The 14,550-nt window shown below is 44.2% G+C and overlaps 1 pseudogene; it reads left to right on the top strand.

Annotated features, from left to right (window-relative positions):
* The window catches only part of LOC105517300, a 46,317-nt pseudogene that overhangs the window by 31,228 nt on the left and 539 nt on the right, over nucleotides 1-14,550 (top strand).

The following is a 14,550-nucleotide window of genomic DNA, read 5'->3' on the forward strand; positions in this document are numbered from 1 at the left end:
AACTTCAACTGACTGGATGAGGCCCACCCACATTATGGAAGGTCATCTGCTTTACTCAAAGTCTACTGATTTCAATATTAATCTGGTCTCGGTTTTTTTTTGTTTTGTTTTGTTTTTGTTTTTGTTTTTGTTTTTGTTTTGTTTTTGAGAGAAGATTGGCTCTATTGCCCAGGCTAGAGTGTAGTGGTATGATCTCGGCTCACAGCAACCTCCATCTCCTGGGCTCAAACCATTCTCCCACCTCAGCCTCCCAAGTAGCTGGGACTACAGGCACGTACCACCACTCCTGGCTAATTTTTGTTTTTTGTTTTTGGTAGACATGGGGAGTTACCATGTTACCCAGGCTGGTCTTGAACTTGTGAGCTCAAGCAATCTGCCTGCCTTGGCCTCCCAAAGTGCTAGAACTACAGGTGTGATCTACCACAGCTGGCGATTTCAATGTTAACTTACCTTTAAAAAAATCTTCACAGAAACATCTAGAATTGTTTGACCAAATATCTGAGTACTGTGACATACCTATGTTGACACCTAAAATTAACAAACATATCTCCTCAAATAGTTTTTGGACCATTGACTTCCCAGATGAGGCCCTGGGAGGACCATGAGCAGAGCTACTGCTGAATGTCTGTGAGACACCACTAGCAAACCCCAAACCTTTACATCCCTATGACCTGAGACTCCCTAAAATAACCAGGGCAGGGATTTGCAAGGGTGTTAAAATTCTAAGACAGCAGTTGGGAACTCCAGTCACAGAGAGCTATGTCTTTATATTAAAATGGTCTCATTTGTATTCACGACCTAGCCAGGCTTGGGACATTTAGGTTAGTTTCTTGTTAACTAGGTAGCACCCTGAAGATGTGCCTAACTGTCTTTATTACCCAGTGACTGGATGGGGTGCAGGTAGTTAGTAATAGTTTTACAAATAAGTCTTAACAAATGTTGTACACCTAGTAGTGGCACAGATATGTGGTGTATTCATTAGAAGTTGAACTGGAAATGGGCATTATAATTTGTGTTAGTTCACTGGTTCATGGACCTGCCTGCATTTAATGGAAGAAGTTCCACTTGGGAAACGCAATTCTTGGGGTTTTGTCTCAGCTCTATGTCTGTCCGTGCGGCCTTGGGAGAGCCTGTTACCTTCTCTAGGGCTCTCTTTCATGGTCTATAAAATAAGGAGGTTGATCTGTGAGGTTTCTTCCAGCTCTCACATCTACAATTCAGTAAGATCATCTAGACAGTGGCCAAACCGGGATATGGTGTGTGGAAGTTGTAAAGGGAGATTCAGGGAAAGGTGCCAAGTGACTCCTGTCCCACCTTCTCTACTTGACTCAGAGTAATTGCCTCTTGGAAAGACCAGACCAGGTGAGTAATCCTTTACCATCTTGCGTGCTATGGTCTGAATGTGTCCTCCCAAAACTCATATGTTGGAAATCTAATCAACAACATGATGGCATTAAAAGGAGGGGCTGTTGGAGGAAGGTTAGATTGTGAGGACAGAGCACTCATGAATGGGATGAGTGCCCTTATCAAAGAGGCCCCAGGGAGCTGCCTTGCCCCTTCCACCACATGAGGCCACAGCAAGAGAAGTCATCTATGAAATAGAGAGTGAGCTTTCACCAGATGTCAGATCTGCTGGTGCCTTGATCCTGGACTTCCAGCCTCCAGAACTGTGAGAGATAAGTTTTCCTTGTTTAAAAGTCTCTCCGTTTATGATATTTTGTTATAGCAGCCTAAATGGACTAAGATACTAGAATCTCATTATCTTTTTTTTTTGAGACAGAGTCTCGCTCTGTTGCCGGGGCTGGAGTGCAGTGGTACAACTATAGCTCACTGCAGTCTCGAGCTCCTGGACTCAAGCAATCCTCCCACCTGGGCCTCCCAAATAGCTGGGACTACAGGTGCATGCCACCATGCCCAGCTACGTTTTTAAATTTTTTTTATAGATGGTGTCTTGTTATGTTGCCCAGTCTGGTCTCAAACTCCTGGCTGCTAGCGATCCTCCCATGTCAGCCTCCTGAATCACTGGGATTACAAATGTCAGTCACCATGCCCAGCAGATTTCATATCTTTTAATAAACAATTAGTTCTTATGTTTAAAAATATGTTTTTAAATTACATAAAGTTATAGAATATAAATACACATAAAGAAGGAATTTAAGATTCTATACTCCCAAAACCCAGGGAATCCCTATGCACTTTTGGCATATATCCTTTTAGCATATATGCAATTATTTTTTGTCAAAAAATGAGATCATGTTATATGTCGCTAGTTCTATATTTTGATCTTTTAGGATTTTAAGACGAGTCTTCCTTCCTTGCTTATTGGTTATTTTTTCTCTTTTTCAGTCTTCAAGCTCTCCTCACAATGATATCTCATATTCTGGTTTTATTGTAAACACTGTGTAAAAGAGGCAGGGGTTAGCCTCAGTGGTTGGAGGAGAAAATTCAGAAGGTCAAAATATAGATGGCTCTTGAGAGGGTCAAAGCAGCAAGGATTTTTTTTTTACCTTGGTGAATTTTCCTTCTCTAATATGGGTTGAATTATGTCCCCCAAAAAGATATGTCCATGTCATAGCCTCTGGTACCAGTGAATGTGACCTCATAAGAAAATATGATACATATATACCGTGGAATACTACAGCCATAAAAAGGAAGGAATGAGATCGTGTTCTTTGCAGGCACATGGATGGAGCTGGAAGCCATTATCCTCAGCAAACTAACACAGGAACAGAAAACCAAATGCCACATGTTCTCACTCATAAGTGGGAGCTAAACAACGAGAACACATGGACATAGAAAGGAGAACAACACACACGAGGGCCCATCATGGGGTTGGGGGGAGGGAGAACATCAGGATAAATAGCTAATGCATGTGGGGCGTAATACCTAGATGATGGATTGACAGGTGCAGCAAACTACCATGGCACATGTTTACCTATGTAACAAACCTGCATGTCCTGCACTTGTACCCCAGAACTTAAAAAAAAATAGGGCCCTTGCAGATGTAATTAAAGATCTTTAAATAAAGTCATCCTGGATTTAGGGTGGACCTAAATTCAATGACTGGGTTCCTTCTAAGAGAAAGGAGAGGGAGATGAGGGACACAGACTCGAAGATACAAAGTGGGAGGGCCTGTGATGATGGAGGCAGAGATTAGAGTCATGCTTCTATAAGCCAAAGGACACCAACGATCGCTGACAACCACCAGAAGCTAGAAAAGAGATGTGGAATGGATTCTTCCTCATAGCCACCAGAAGGAACCAATCCTGCCAACACCTTGATTCTGGACTTCTGGCCTCCAGAACTGTGAGAGAATAGGTACCTGTTTTTGTAAACCACCAAGCTTATGGCATTGTGTTATGGCAGCCCTAAGAAGTGAATACATCCTCTGCTATGGTCTGAATTTTTGTGTCCCTCCAAAATTCACACGGAAACCTAAGCCCCACAGGATACTGCCCTCATGAATGGGAATAATGCCCTTACAATCGAGGCCTGGGGAGCTTGTTTGTCCCTTCCACCATGTGTGGACACACAGAAGGTGCCGTCTATGAGGCATGAGCCCTCACAAGAAACCAGATCTACTGCTGCCTTGACCTTGGACTTCCCAGCCTCCAGAACTGTCGGCAGTAAATTTCTGTTGTTTACAAATTACCCAGTCTATGGTATCAGTCAGCCCAAACAGACTGAGACACCCCCTTTATCTTATGCTCTCTTTTGGTGGTGTTCTCATTTCTTGACTTGCCTGGTGAGCCACTGAATGTCTTTTCAGTAAACCTAAGAAGTCAGTCTTGATAAATAGGGTCAGGCCTACTCCACTTTACTGAACAAGAATGTCACTGGAGTATTTCCTAGAATAAGAGCTACATGATGTACACCAACAGGAAATTCAGCCCCCAGCTCTAAAAATTCAAACCGATAAAGGCAGTTTCAGACTCTAAACAAAATTCTAACAGTGATTTATAGTTTACAAAGAGTTTAGAACAAGGCCCATCAGAACCTTTATGGTAAAAATAAAGCCTTGATTTTATCAACTTCCAGCACCAGTTTTAAAGACAATTCCATCTAGCAGGGCATTGAGGCCTGATTGAGAACACTCCTAAATTATCAAAGTTACATCCCTTCTCTTTGGTGAGACTGTTATTACTGCCAATAATACCAGGGGAGATACCAAAGGCAACAGTGTGCACTGCACAGAGAGAATTCTGTTCTAAATAAAGATCAATTTGGTTCATAAACACTATATTTTAGGGCAGTTCTTTAGACCTTCCTCTCTATTTTTATGTCCTATAGCACTACATGAAGCAAAATCTTACTATATTTACCCTTCCTTTCATTATAATGCCAGCAGAAAAAAAATGCATGTCACGCTTTCTAAGAAAAGTTGCGAGGGAGGGTGAGAGGCAGCATCGCCTTTGTGGCCATATTCTCATACAGCGATGGGGGTCTGCAAGCATTGAAAATAGATTGATTTAGAAGCAGTGCTTGAGTCCAAGATTTGAGAAGCTGTTTTTCAAATTTATGCTTTAAATTATAGAAATTAATTTCATGTGATTGAAATTTCCAAAGTTAATTTAATTTTGCTTTCAAAAAAATTTTCTATTGTGCTAACAGCTTTTATTTTACTGAAACTGTCATTCAATTGGAATGAAATTTACAAACTCGACTAACTGTACTAAATGCAGTTTAGATCCCCCCAAAGAGGGGAAAATGAAGGTTACAGGAGAGTAATGAGGACATTCATTAACAGATTTTTTTCCTTTTATGTTTTTAAAATTTATTCCATGACCCAGGCACCTGTGCAGGGTACTGAAGCAAACAGTACAGGGTCCCAGCCCTCTAGGAGCTCATGGGCCAACAGGGAGTTGGACAATGTTAATGAAGTGGACCCTCAGCAGGGGGTCTTCTCAGATCCACAGGAGCCCTGAGGAGGGCACGTGATATGGTTTGGCTGTGTCCCCAAATCTCATCTTGAATTGTATCTCCCATAATTCCCACATGTTGTGGGAGGGACCCTGTGGGAGATAATTGAATCATGGGGGTGGTTACCCCATACTGTTCCTGTGGTAGTGAGTAAGTCTGTGAGATCTGATAGTTTTATAAGGAGAAACCCCTTTCATTTGGCTTTCATTCTCTTCTCTTGTCTGCCTCCATGTGAGATGTGCCTTTCACCTGCCACCATGATTGTGAGGCCTCCCCAGCTGCATGGAACTGTGAGTCCATTAAACTTCTTTCTTCTGTAAATTGCCCAGTCTCAAGTATGTCTGTATCAGCAGTGTGAAAACAGACTAATGCAGCACCCCACCTCAGCTGAGGGAGTGCTTCAACAGTGCTGACATCTTGGCAGGAAGCCCAGGAGTCAGTCAAGACCCAGGGAGTGGGCAAGAAAGGTGAACAAGACAGAGGGAATCATGTGTGCAAAGGCCTAAAGACTTTGGAAATTATAGAAAATTTGAGAAACTGAAAATGGAGGAGAGAGAAGAAAGATGGAGGCTGGAGAGTGGGAGAAACTTTTGACAGATGAAGTCAGTGATAGGAGTAGAGGCTGGATGATAAAGGCCGGGAAGGCCAGGCCAAGGACTATACCCTTTATTTTGAGGAGACCAGGAGAGTCAGTCAAAGGTGTGAACCAGGGCTCGATGTGACCAGCTTTGTGTGTCACAGTCAGGATGGCAATCAAAGAAAAGAGAAAGGCAAAAGAGAGCCCAAGAAAATGCAGGTCAGTTAGCTGCACCTAGTTTTCCTAGAGAGCAGAAAGCTCCACCAAAAACAGCAGAGTCTGGGAAGCCAAGGCGGGTGGATCACCTAAGGTCAGGAGTTCAACACCCGCCTGGCCAACATGATGAAACCTCATCTCTACTAAAAATACAAAAATTAGCCGGGCATGGTGGTGTGTGCCTGTAAATCCCAGCGACTTGGGAGGCTGAGGCAGGAGAATTGCTTGAATCCGGAGGCAGAGGTTGCAGTGAGCTGAGCTCACGCCGTTGTACTCCAGCCTAGGCGACAGAGTGAGACCCTGTCTCAAAAAAATAAAATAAAATAAATAAATAAATAAAAACAGCAGAGTCTACTTCTACTAAGTAGATGATGACAACATAGTTAGTGAAACTCTACCATACATTTTGTGTCTGTATTAAATAACCAAAGCAGCCTAATCATCAAATTTTTTTTGTTCTTTATTTTTTGTTTTTTTGAGACAGAGTCTCACTCTGTCACCCAGGCTGGAGTGCAGTGGCATAATCTCCGCTTGCTGCAACCTCCACCTCCTGGGTTCAAGTGATTCTCATGCCTCAGCCTCCTGAATAGCTGGGATTATAGGTGCACACCACCACATCCAGCTAATTTTTTGCATTTTCAGTAAAAACGGGGTTTCACCATGTTGGTTAGGTTGGTTTCAAACTCCTGACATCAGGTGATCCACCCACCTTGGCCTCCCAAAGTGTTGAGATTACAGGCGTGAGCCATAGTGCCCAGCCAAAAATTGTTAACAGATAAAATTATTATCCTGACCCAAGTACTTAAAATATGAATGAAATATAAGAAAAGACTTAAACTTCTTCCTTTACTCTAAAACTGTCGTGTGGCTAAGGAACTCAGCATTGAAAGGAGCCATTTTTCATTTCATATATTTGTAGTAGGCAGGCCTAATGAGGGGTAATGTCTAAACATTTCAAACCAAATTCCACCAGTTTAGGGTGTTAAGAAACTTGTTATTTTTAAGCAATTTAGACAGATATTTGCATATACAAGCAAGCACATTCTTTGAACCAGCCCATTATATAACCTCACTTATCCCTGCAGGCAATAGACTAGCATGAATGCAGAATTAGATCTATCCAGGGCTCTCGGTGTGTGCACATGTGTATAGACCAGTAAGAAATAGACACATTTGTTAGGGACAATAACCGCCTTCCACTTCACTTACCTCTTATGCATTATTTCTGCTCTCAATTTCAAATCAAGAAAAATGCACTATATTTCCGACTCATGCTATCAGATAAGTACTGGGAGAGCTAATATTGATAACAACTGTACAGAAACATGTTGGAATGAGCCATGTGATTCTGCTACTGTAATATCTAGAAATAGAACATTCTCTATGTTCCTTTTCTTCCCACCCCACATCCTACTCAAGGCGTCACATTCATTCATTCATTATTCACTAATTCAACCGATTTTTAAAGGCTCCTACTACTTCTGTGTTTTGAATATTAATGGTGGGATTTCATGTCAAACAAGGTACAATCCTGCCCTCCAACAGCTGACACTGAGGAGTTGGAATTTTTAATGGTGCTTCAGAAAATGACAATCTTTATGTGGTTCTGATCGCCATCTCTTCTCAATTCTAACAGGTGACACAGACTCTGAAACTGGGCTGTCCAGGTTTCAGACCGACTGTCCCGGCTCAGTCAGTGGCAGTGTCAGACTTTAGCGAGTTCTTTGTTGGCTGTAAGCATCGTGTTTCTCATAAAAATGGAAGTCCTGACTGGGCACGATGGCTCATGCCTGTAGTCCTAGCACTTTGGGAGGCCGAGGTGGATGGATCGCTTGAGTTCAGAAGTTTGAGACCAGCCTGGCCAACATAGTGAAACTGTGTCTCACCAACAAATACAAAAGTTAGCTGGGTGTGTTGGATCACGCCTGTACTCCCAGCAACTTGTGGGGCTGAGGCGGGAGGATCACTTGAGCCCAGGAGGCGGAAGTTGCAGTGAGCCGAGATCGCACCACTGCACTCCAGCCTGGGTGGCAGAGTGAGACCCTGTCTCAAAAAAAAAAAAAAAAAAAAAAAAACAGAGAAAGAAAGAAATGGAAGTCCTAATAGAACCTACTTAATATGATGGCTGTGAGGATTAAATAATGTGAAAATTTGGCTGGATGCAGTGACTCATGCCTGCAATCCCAGCACTTTGGGAGGCTGAGGCAGGAGAACTGTTTGAAACCAACCTGGGCAATATAGCGAGACCCATCTCTACAAAATAATTAAAAATTAAAAATTTAGCCCAGTGTTTGGTACATGCCTGTAGTCCTAGCTACTCGGCAGGTTGGGCAGGAAGATCACTTGAGCCCAGGAGTTTGAGGTTACAGTAAGCTATGATTGTGCACTCTAGCCTGGCCCTACCTTTAAAAAGAGCAAGACCCTATCTTAAAAAAAATTTTTTTTTGATTAATTAATTAAGATTTTAAATGACCTAGAACAATATCTGGCAGATAGCAAGTAAGTAAATCATTTCTTGTTATTATTATTATAAATGCCTGGTATTTAGGCATGGAGTTTCTGCAAAGGAATCTTTTACTCTGTGTTTCCAATGTGCAGGGCAAGACCCTAGCTGCTGCAGGGAGATCCAAAGTTGGGCATTATATTCTAGCAGGTAGGTAAGACCTGTACACTGATAACCATACACAGGGTAGGTATGCTCAAGCCTAAAGACCAGCTGCAGAAAGCTTGTATTCGCTGTCTATTGCTATTTAACAAATTGCCACAACTTAGTGGCTTGAAACAACATACAGGTATTATCTTACAGTTCCTATGGATCACAGATCTGAGCATGATTTAGTTAGATCTTCTGCTTCAGGGTCTCTCACGGGCCACACTCAAGTTATTGATCAGGACTGTGTTGTCATTTGAAGGCTCACCCAGAAAAGGATCCTCTTCCCAACACATGTTGACAGAATTCAGTTTCCTGAGAGTTGTTGGGCTGAGGGGCACAGTTCCTTGCAGGCTGTTGACTAGAGGCCTCCTGCATCGCCTTGCCATGTGGGACTCTGCAGCACTGTGTTCTGGGGTTGCATGCTTTGGTAAAGCTGCTTGCTATATCAAAGCATGCAACCCAACAACACAATAGAGGGAGTCTACTAGCAACATGGAAGTCACAGTCTTCTATAACCCAGACACAGCAGGTAATGGGCTACTTAGAATCTTTCCATTGCAACTGTTTCTCTGATGCTCAGAGCTGTCATGCACTGTGCCCTCACCAACCCACACAAGGGGACCCAACGTCTTTATGTCTCCCCCAGTGGTTTCCTCAGAGCTAGATTCTGGGGAGGAGCGGGAAGCCAGAAACCCAGGTTAGTTTACCATTTTGTCAGTTGCAAGAAGCTCTATGTCAGTTACCTATATATTAATCTTAGCTTCTTTAGTAGTTATGGTACTCTGTCTGGATCCCCTAAAGTCTCCCCCTAACTGGCTCAGTGTACCCATCCCCCAGTTTCTACAGGTTTTACTCCCAAGAGTTCATATCTGCAATTCTCTTCAGAGGACTCCTTTTGGTACCCTGGAACCTCTTCACTCAGATGCTTCCAGAACCAAAAATGTCTGGGAACTCGCAAACCCCCATGGTGGCCTATATACTCCTTACTGGTGTGGCAGTATAAAAGCCTAGCCCCCTTGCTTTCAGGTAGGACAGACTCCTTGGTAATTTATTCTCAAAAGCTCCTAAGGGGTCAGGTTGAGGCTGGAACCTCACTTTAATTCACAACCTTGCTTGGTGCTATAGACTCAATGTTTGTGTGCCCCGCAAAATTCACAGGTTGACATCCCAGTCCCAAGATGGGAGGTGCTTAGGTTATGAGGGCTCCCCTTTATGACTAGGATTAATGCCCTTATAAAAGAAGCCCCAGAGAGTTAGCTAGTCTTTTCCAACATGTGAGGTAACAGTGAGAAGATGGCTGCCTATAAAGCAGGCCCTCAGGTTCAGGTGCTGAATCTGCCAGCACCTTGGGGCTGATCTTGGACTTCCCAGTTGATATGGTCTGGCTGTGTCCCCACACAAATCTCACGTTGAATTGTGATCCCCAGGGTTGGAGGTGAGACCCGGTGGGAGGTGACTGGATCACGGGAGTGGGTTTCTAATGGTTTAGCACCATCCCCCTAGTGCTGTCTCATGGTAAGAGTTCTCATGAGATCTGGTGGTTTGAAAGTGTGTAGCACCTCCCACTTTGCTCTCTCCCCACTCCTGTTCCCACCATGTAAGGTGTGCTGGCATCCCGTTCACCTTTCCACCATGATTGTAAGTTTCCTGAGGCCTTCTGTACAACCTGCAGAACTGTGAGTCAATTAAGCCTCTTTACTGTATAAATTACCCAGTCTCAGGTAGTTCTTTATAGCACTGTGAGAATGGACTAATATACCAGTAGCAAATGACTCCACTGGTTGGTCTTGGGTCTGGAAGGTGCACAATAAGAAAATGGAGGCAAGGAGTTTTGGGGGAAGAAGACCTAAAGGAGTGGGCACAATGGGGATGCAGATTGTTGCATCACACATTAATGCCTACCAGAGAGCATTCACTGCAGAAGCGGCATTAAGTGACCAGGTAAACATGATGACTAATCCAGAAGGTATCAGCCAGCCTTTGTCTTTAGCTGCTACCCTAGTTCTTGCCTAATAGGTTCATGAATGTAGTATCTATGGTGACAGAAATAGAGGCTATGCATGAGTCCAAAAGCATGAACTTCTTCTCACCATAGCTAACGTAGCCACTGCCACTGCTAAATGTCTGATCTGGCCAGGTGCAGTGGCTCATGCCTGTAATCCCAGCACTTTGGGAGGCCAAGGCAGGCAGATTGCTTGAGGCCAAGAGTTTGAAACCAGCCTGGTCAACATGGCAAAACCCTGTCTCTACTAAAAATACAAAAATTAGCCAGGCATGGTGGTGCGCACCTGTAATCCCAGCCACTCTGAAACCTGAGGCATGAGGATCACTTAAGCCCAGGAGGCAGAGGTTGCAGTGAGCCAAGATGGCACCACTGCACTCCAGCATGGGTGACAGAGCAAGACAGACTTTTTTTTGTTCCTCTCTCCCCCGAAAAAGTCTGATCTATCAACAACATAGACTGACTCTTTGAGTGCCCAGTATAGGACCATTCCTTGAGAACACCAACCAGAGACTTAGTGGCAAGTTAATTAAGTAGGACTTCTTTCATCCTGGAAAGAATGGACATCATTTTGTTCTGACTGGGATTGGTACAAATTCTGTGTATGGATTTGCCCTTCCTGCTTGCAGTGCTTTGACAAGATCTACTAATATAGGACTCAGAATATCTGATTTACTAACAGAATCCACAAAGCATTTTTTTCCTCGCTTTTTGGTAAAGGAAGTACGTCGGTAGTCACATACCTGCGAGATCCACTGGTCCCACAACATATCACACCATTCAGAAACATCTATCCTGATAATATCATAACCATTTTTTGAAGGCATAGCTAAGCACTAACTTAGAAATGATACTCTGTGAGGTTGGGGCACTCTGCTTCAGGATGCAGTATGTGACTTAAACCAATAACCATTATACTATATTGCATCTCTAGTGAGTTGAGTGCATGAGTCTTGGAAGCAAAGGGTGGAAATACGAGTAGCCTGGCTCACCTTCACTCCCAGAGACCTTCTTAGGGGAATGTATGCTTCCTGTCCTCACAATTGTAGAGCATTGGGTCTAGAGGTTCTAGTTCCCGAAGGGAAAATGCTTTGCACCAGTGGACATAAGAAGAGTCCCACTAAACAAAACTACAGCTACTGTCCTATTTTGGACTCCACGAAGGGGGGAAAAAAAGCGTAGGTGTAACTGACCATTATTATAAGGAGGTAGGGCTGCTGCTATATAATGGGGCAAGGAGGAATATTTTTCCACTCAAAAACCATTGCCTAATAAAGACATGGTAGTACAGAGTTCAGATCCCTCAAAGATGAAGTTTTGGGTCACTTTATTGGGCAAGCCACCTACACTGGCAGCAGGGCTAGTTGAAGACCAGGCACGGTTGCTCATGCCTGTAATCGTAGCACTTTGGGAGGACGAGGCAGGTGGATCACAGGGGCAGGAGATAGAGACCATCCTGGCCAGCATGGTGAAACCCCATCTCTACTAAAGATACAAAAAAAAATTAGCTGGGCGTGGTGGTGCACGCCTGTAGTCCCAGCTACTTGGGAGGCTGAGGGAGGAGAATTACTTGAACCCAGGAGGGAGAGGTTGCAGTGAGCCAAAATTGCTCCACTGCACTCCAGCCTGGCAACAGAGCAAGATTCCATCTAAAAAAAAGGGGGGGGGGGGCGGGTGGAGGGTGCTAGTTGAGGTTGAGGAGAATCTAGAATGGATGATAGGGAAGAAAGATGATGGTATAATTTGACTGTGTCCCCACCCAAATCTCATCTTGAATAGTAATTCCCATAATCCCCAAGTATCATGGGAGGGACCCCATGGGAGGTAACTGAATCATGGGGGTGGTTCCCCCCATGCTATTCAAGTGATAGTGAGTGAGTTCTCATGAGATCTGATGATTTTATAAGGGGCCTGTCCCTTCACTCAGCTCTCATTCTTCTCCTTCCAGCGGTCATGTGAAGAAGGATTTCTTTGCTTCCCCTTCCACCATGATTGTAAGTTTCCTGCGGCCTCCCCAGCCATGCTGAACTGTGAGTCAATTAAACCTCTTCATAAATTACCCAGTCTCAGGTTAGCACCATGAGAGGGAACTAATAGAGATGATGAATGAATACGTTATTGTCTTAGGAACAGCTGCAGCAACAAGGACTATCTATGGTCTGTCCTACTAGATCTGTAACCAATTAGAATTTTGAATAAGCTGTGACATGATGAAGTGAAAGTGACGTGAGAAGCATGTTGATATGGTTTGGATTTGTGTCCACACCCAGATCTCATGTGGATTTGTAATCCCCAGTGTTGGAGGTGGGGGCCTGGTGGGAGGTAACTGGATCATGGGGATGGATTTCCCCTTTGGTGCTGTTCTCATGAATGAGTTATGGTGAGATCTGGTTGCTTAAAAGTGTGTAGCATCTCCCCTTCTCTTCCTTGGTCCTGCCCTGGCCATGTAGGATATACCTGCTTCTCTTTCACTTCCCACCATAATTGAAAGTTGCTTGAAATCTCCCCAGAAGCTAAGCAGAAGCCACCATGCTTCCTGTACAGCCTGCAGAACCATGAGCCAATTAAACCTCTTTTCTTTATAAATTTTGTAGCCTCAGGTATTTCTTTATAGCAGCCTGAGAACGAACTAATGCATGTGTGGATCTAAGTAGTGCAAGGGGTGGACTGTCATGGGTGTTGTTGGTGCTCTGCCCAGATCCCTTCATATCCCCCCTTCCAGTTCATTGCCCCTGGCCCCCAGCTTCTAAGTGGTTTAGTCCTAAAGGTTCATACCCCTAACTTCATTCAGAGAACTTCCTTCCCTTAATCTACAGGAGCCACTTCATTGCAGAAGAGGTATTAAGTGCCTAGACTCACTTAACGCATTTAAATTAAGTGCCTAGACTCATCCAGACTCACCCCAGAACCAGAAGTGCTAGGTATTTTTGTCCCCCGACCCTTTCCAGGAAAGACTATAGCCAGTGACTAATTGGTGCAGGTTATGAAAACCCCAGCTCCCTTGCTTCGAGTTAGGATAAATTCTAATTTATGCTCCAGAACTAGCTGGGGATCTCGCTGGGGCTGGAACTTCACCTTAAATTGCTCCCTTGCTTGGCTGCTTCTTTCCTATTCTGCTTCCCTTTCTAGTTTCTCCTGGAAGCACTTCCTTAATAAATTGTTTGCACACAAATCCTTGGCAACCCAAGACAGTTTCCTAGTAGAAAATACACTCTTGAGCTTCAAGTCAGTGACAAGGAAATAAAGAAGAAAAGGAAAAAGAAAGAAAGAAAGAAATCTCTTAGTGAACAGCTATGGTTTACAAGAGAAAAAAAAATGTTAAATCCCAGAATAGAGTACCTACCATGAGTCAATTTTCTTTGGTTTGGATTTTATTTCCTAAGAATTTGATGATCATAAGTGGTTATTCTGGTAGTGCATTACAGAGTGGGACATCTGTAAATTATCAATGATACATCAACATAAACCGTATGCCCCAGATTTTTTGGACAACCTTGATTTCAAGTTTTTAATCCCCTTGTCAGACCATGTTCCAGACAGTGTGTCCTGGCTGGTGTGGGTGTTTGGACAGCAAAGGGAGATGCTGAGCTAGCCAAGAGGCAGCTGAGAGGATGAACTTGAGCATTATAAAAAGGCGGAGACCTTGAAGTTAATAAGCACAACTGGACCTCAAGTCCTGGCTCCACCCCAACCAGCTGTAGGCCACATTTTATTCCCGTTAAAATGAAGTTCCCAGCTCCCACCTCACAGGACTATTTTCAGTGATGTATACAAAAGGCTTAGCATTGCTCCTGGATTTCGTGAAGTTCAAGAGATGGTTCCTTTGGACGGGGAAGAAGAGTGGGTGAAGAGCCCTCAGTGGAGTTTGGGGACTTTACTGTCCTAATAAGAGCCAGCAGGGGATGAGGATAGACAGCCCATGTTGAAGTGCTGCCTTCATCTAAATTTGCTGAGCGCTGTCTCCCTCCCAGGGCGCGGGACTCAATGCTTGTACGCCAAGGGGGAAAAAGGCCGTCATCTCGACCCGGAAGGGACGGCGCGACGGCAAAGGAGCCCCGGGCCACCACGTGGCTTCCCGATGGCCTCCCCCGACCCTCCCCCACCCCGGCCCCGCAGGGGAAGTAGGTGAAGGGTGGAAGCCGAGAGACCGCGCCGCGGAGGCGGCCCGCCTCCGGTTTCCTA

This window comes from Colobus angolensis, unplaced genomic scaffold (genome assembly GCF_000951035.1).
Source record: "Colobus angolensis palliatus isolate OR3802 unplaced genomic scaffold, Cang.pa_1.0 Scaffold3, whole genome shotgun sequence".
Taxonomy (NCBI): domain Eukaryota; kingdom Metazoa; phylum Chordata; class Mammalia; order Primates; family Cercopithecidae; genus Colobus; species Colobus angolensis.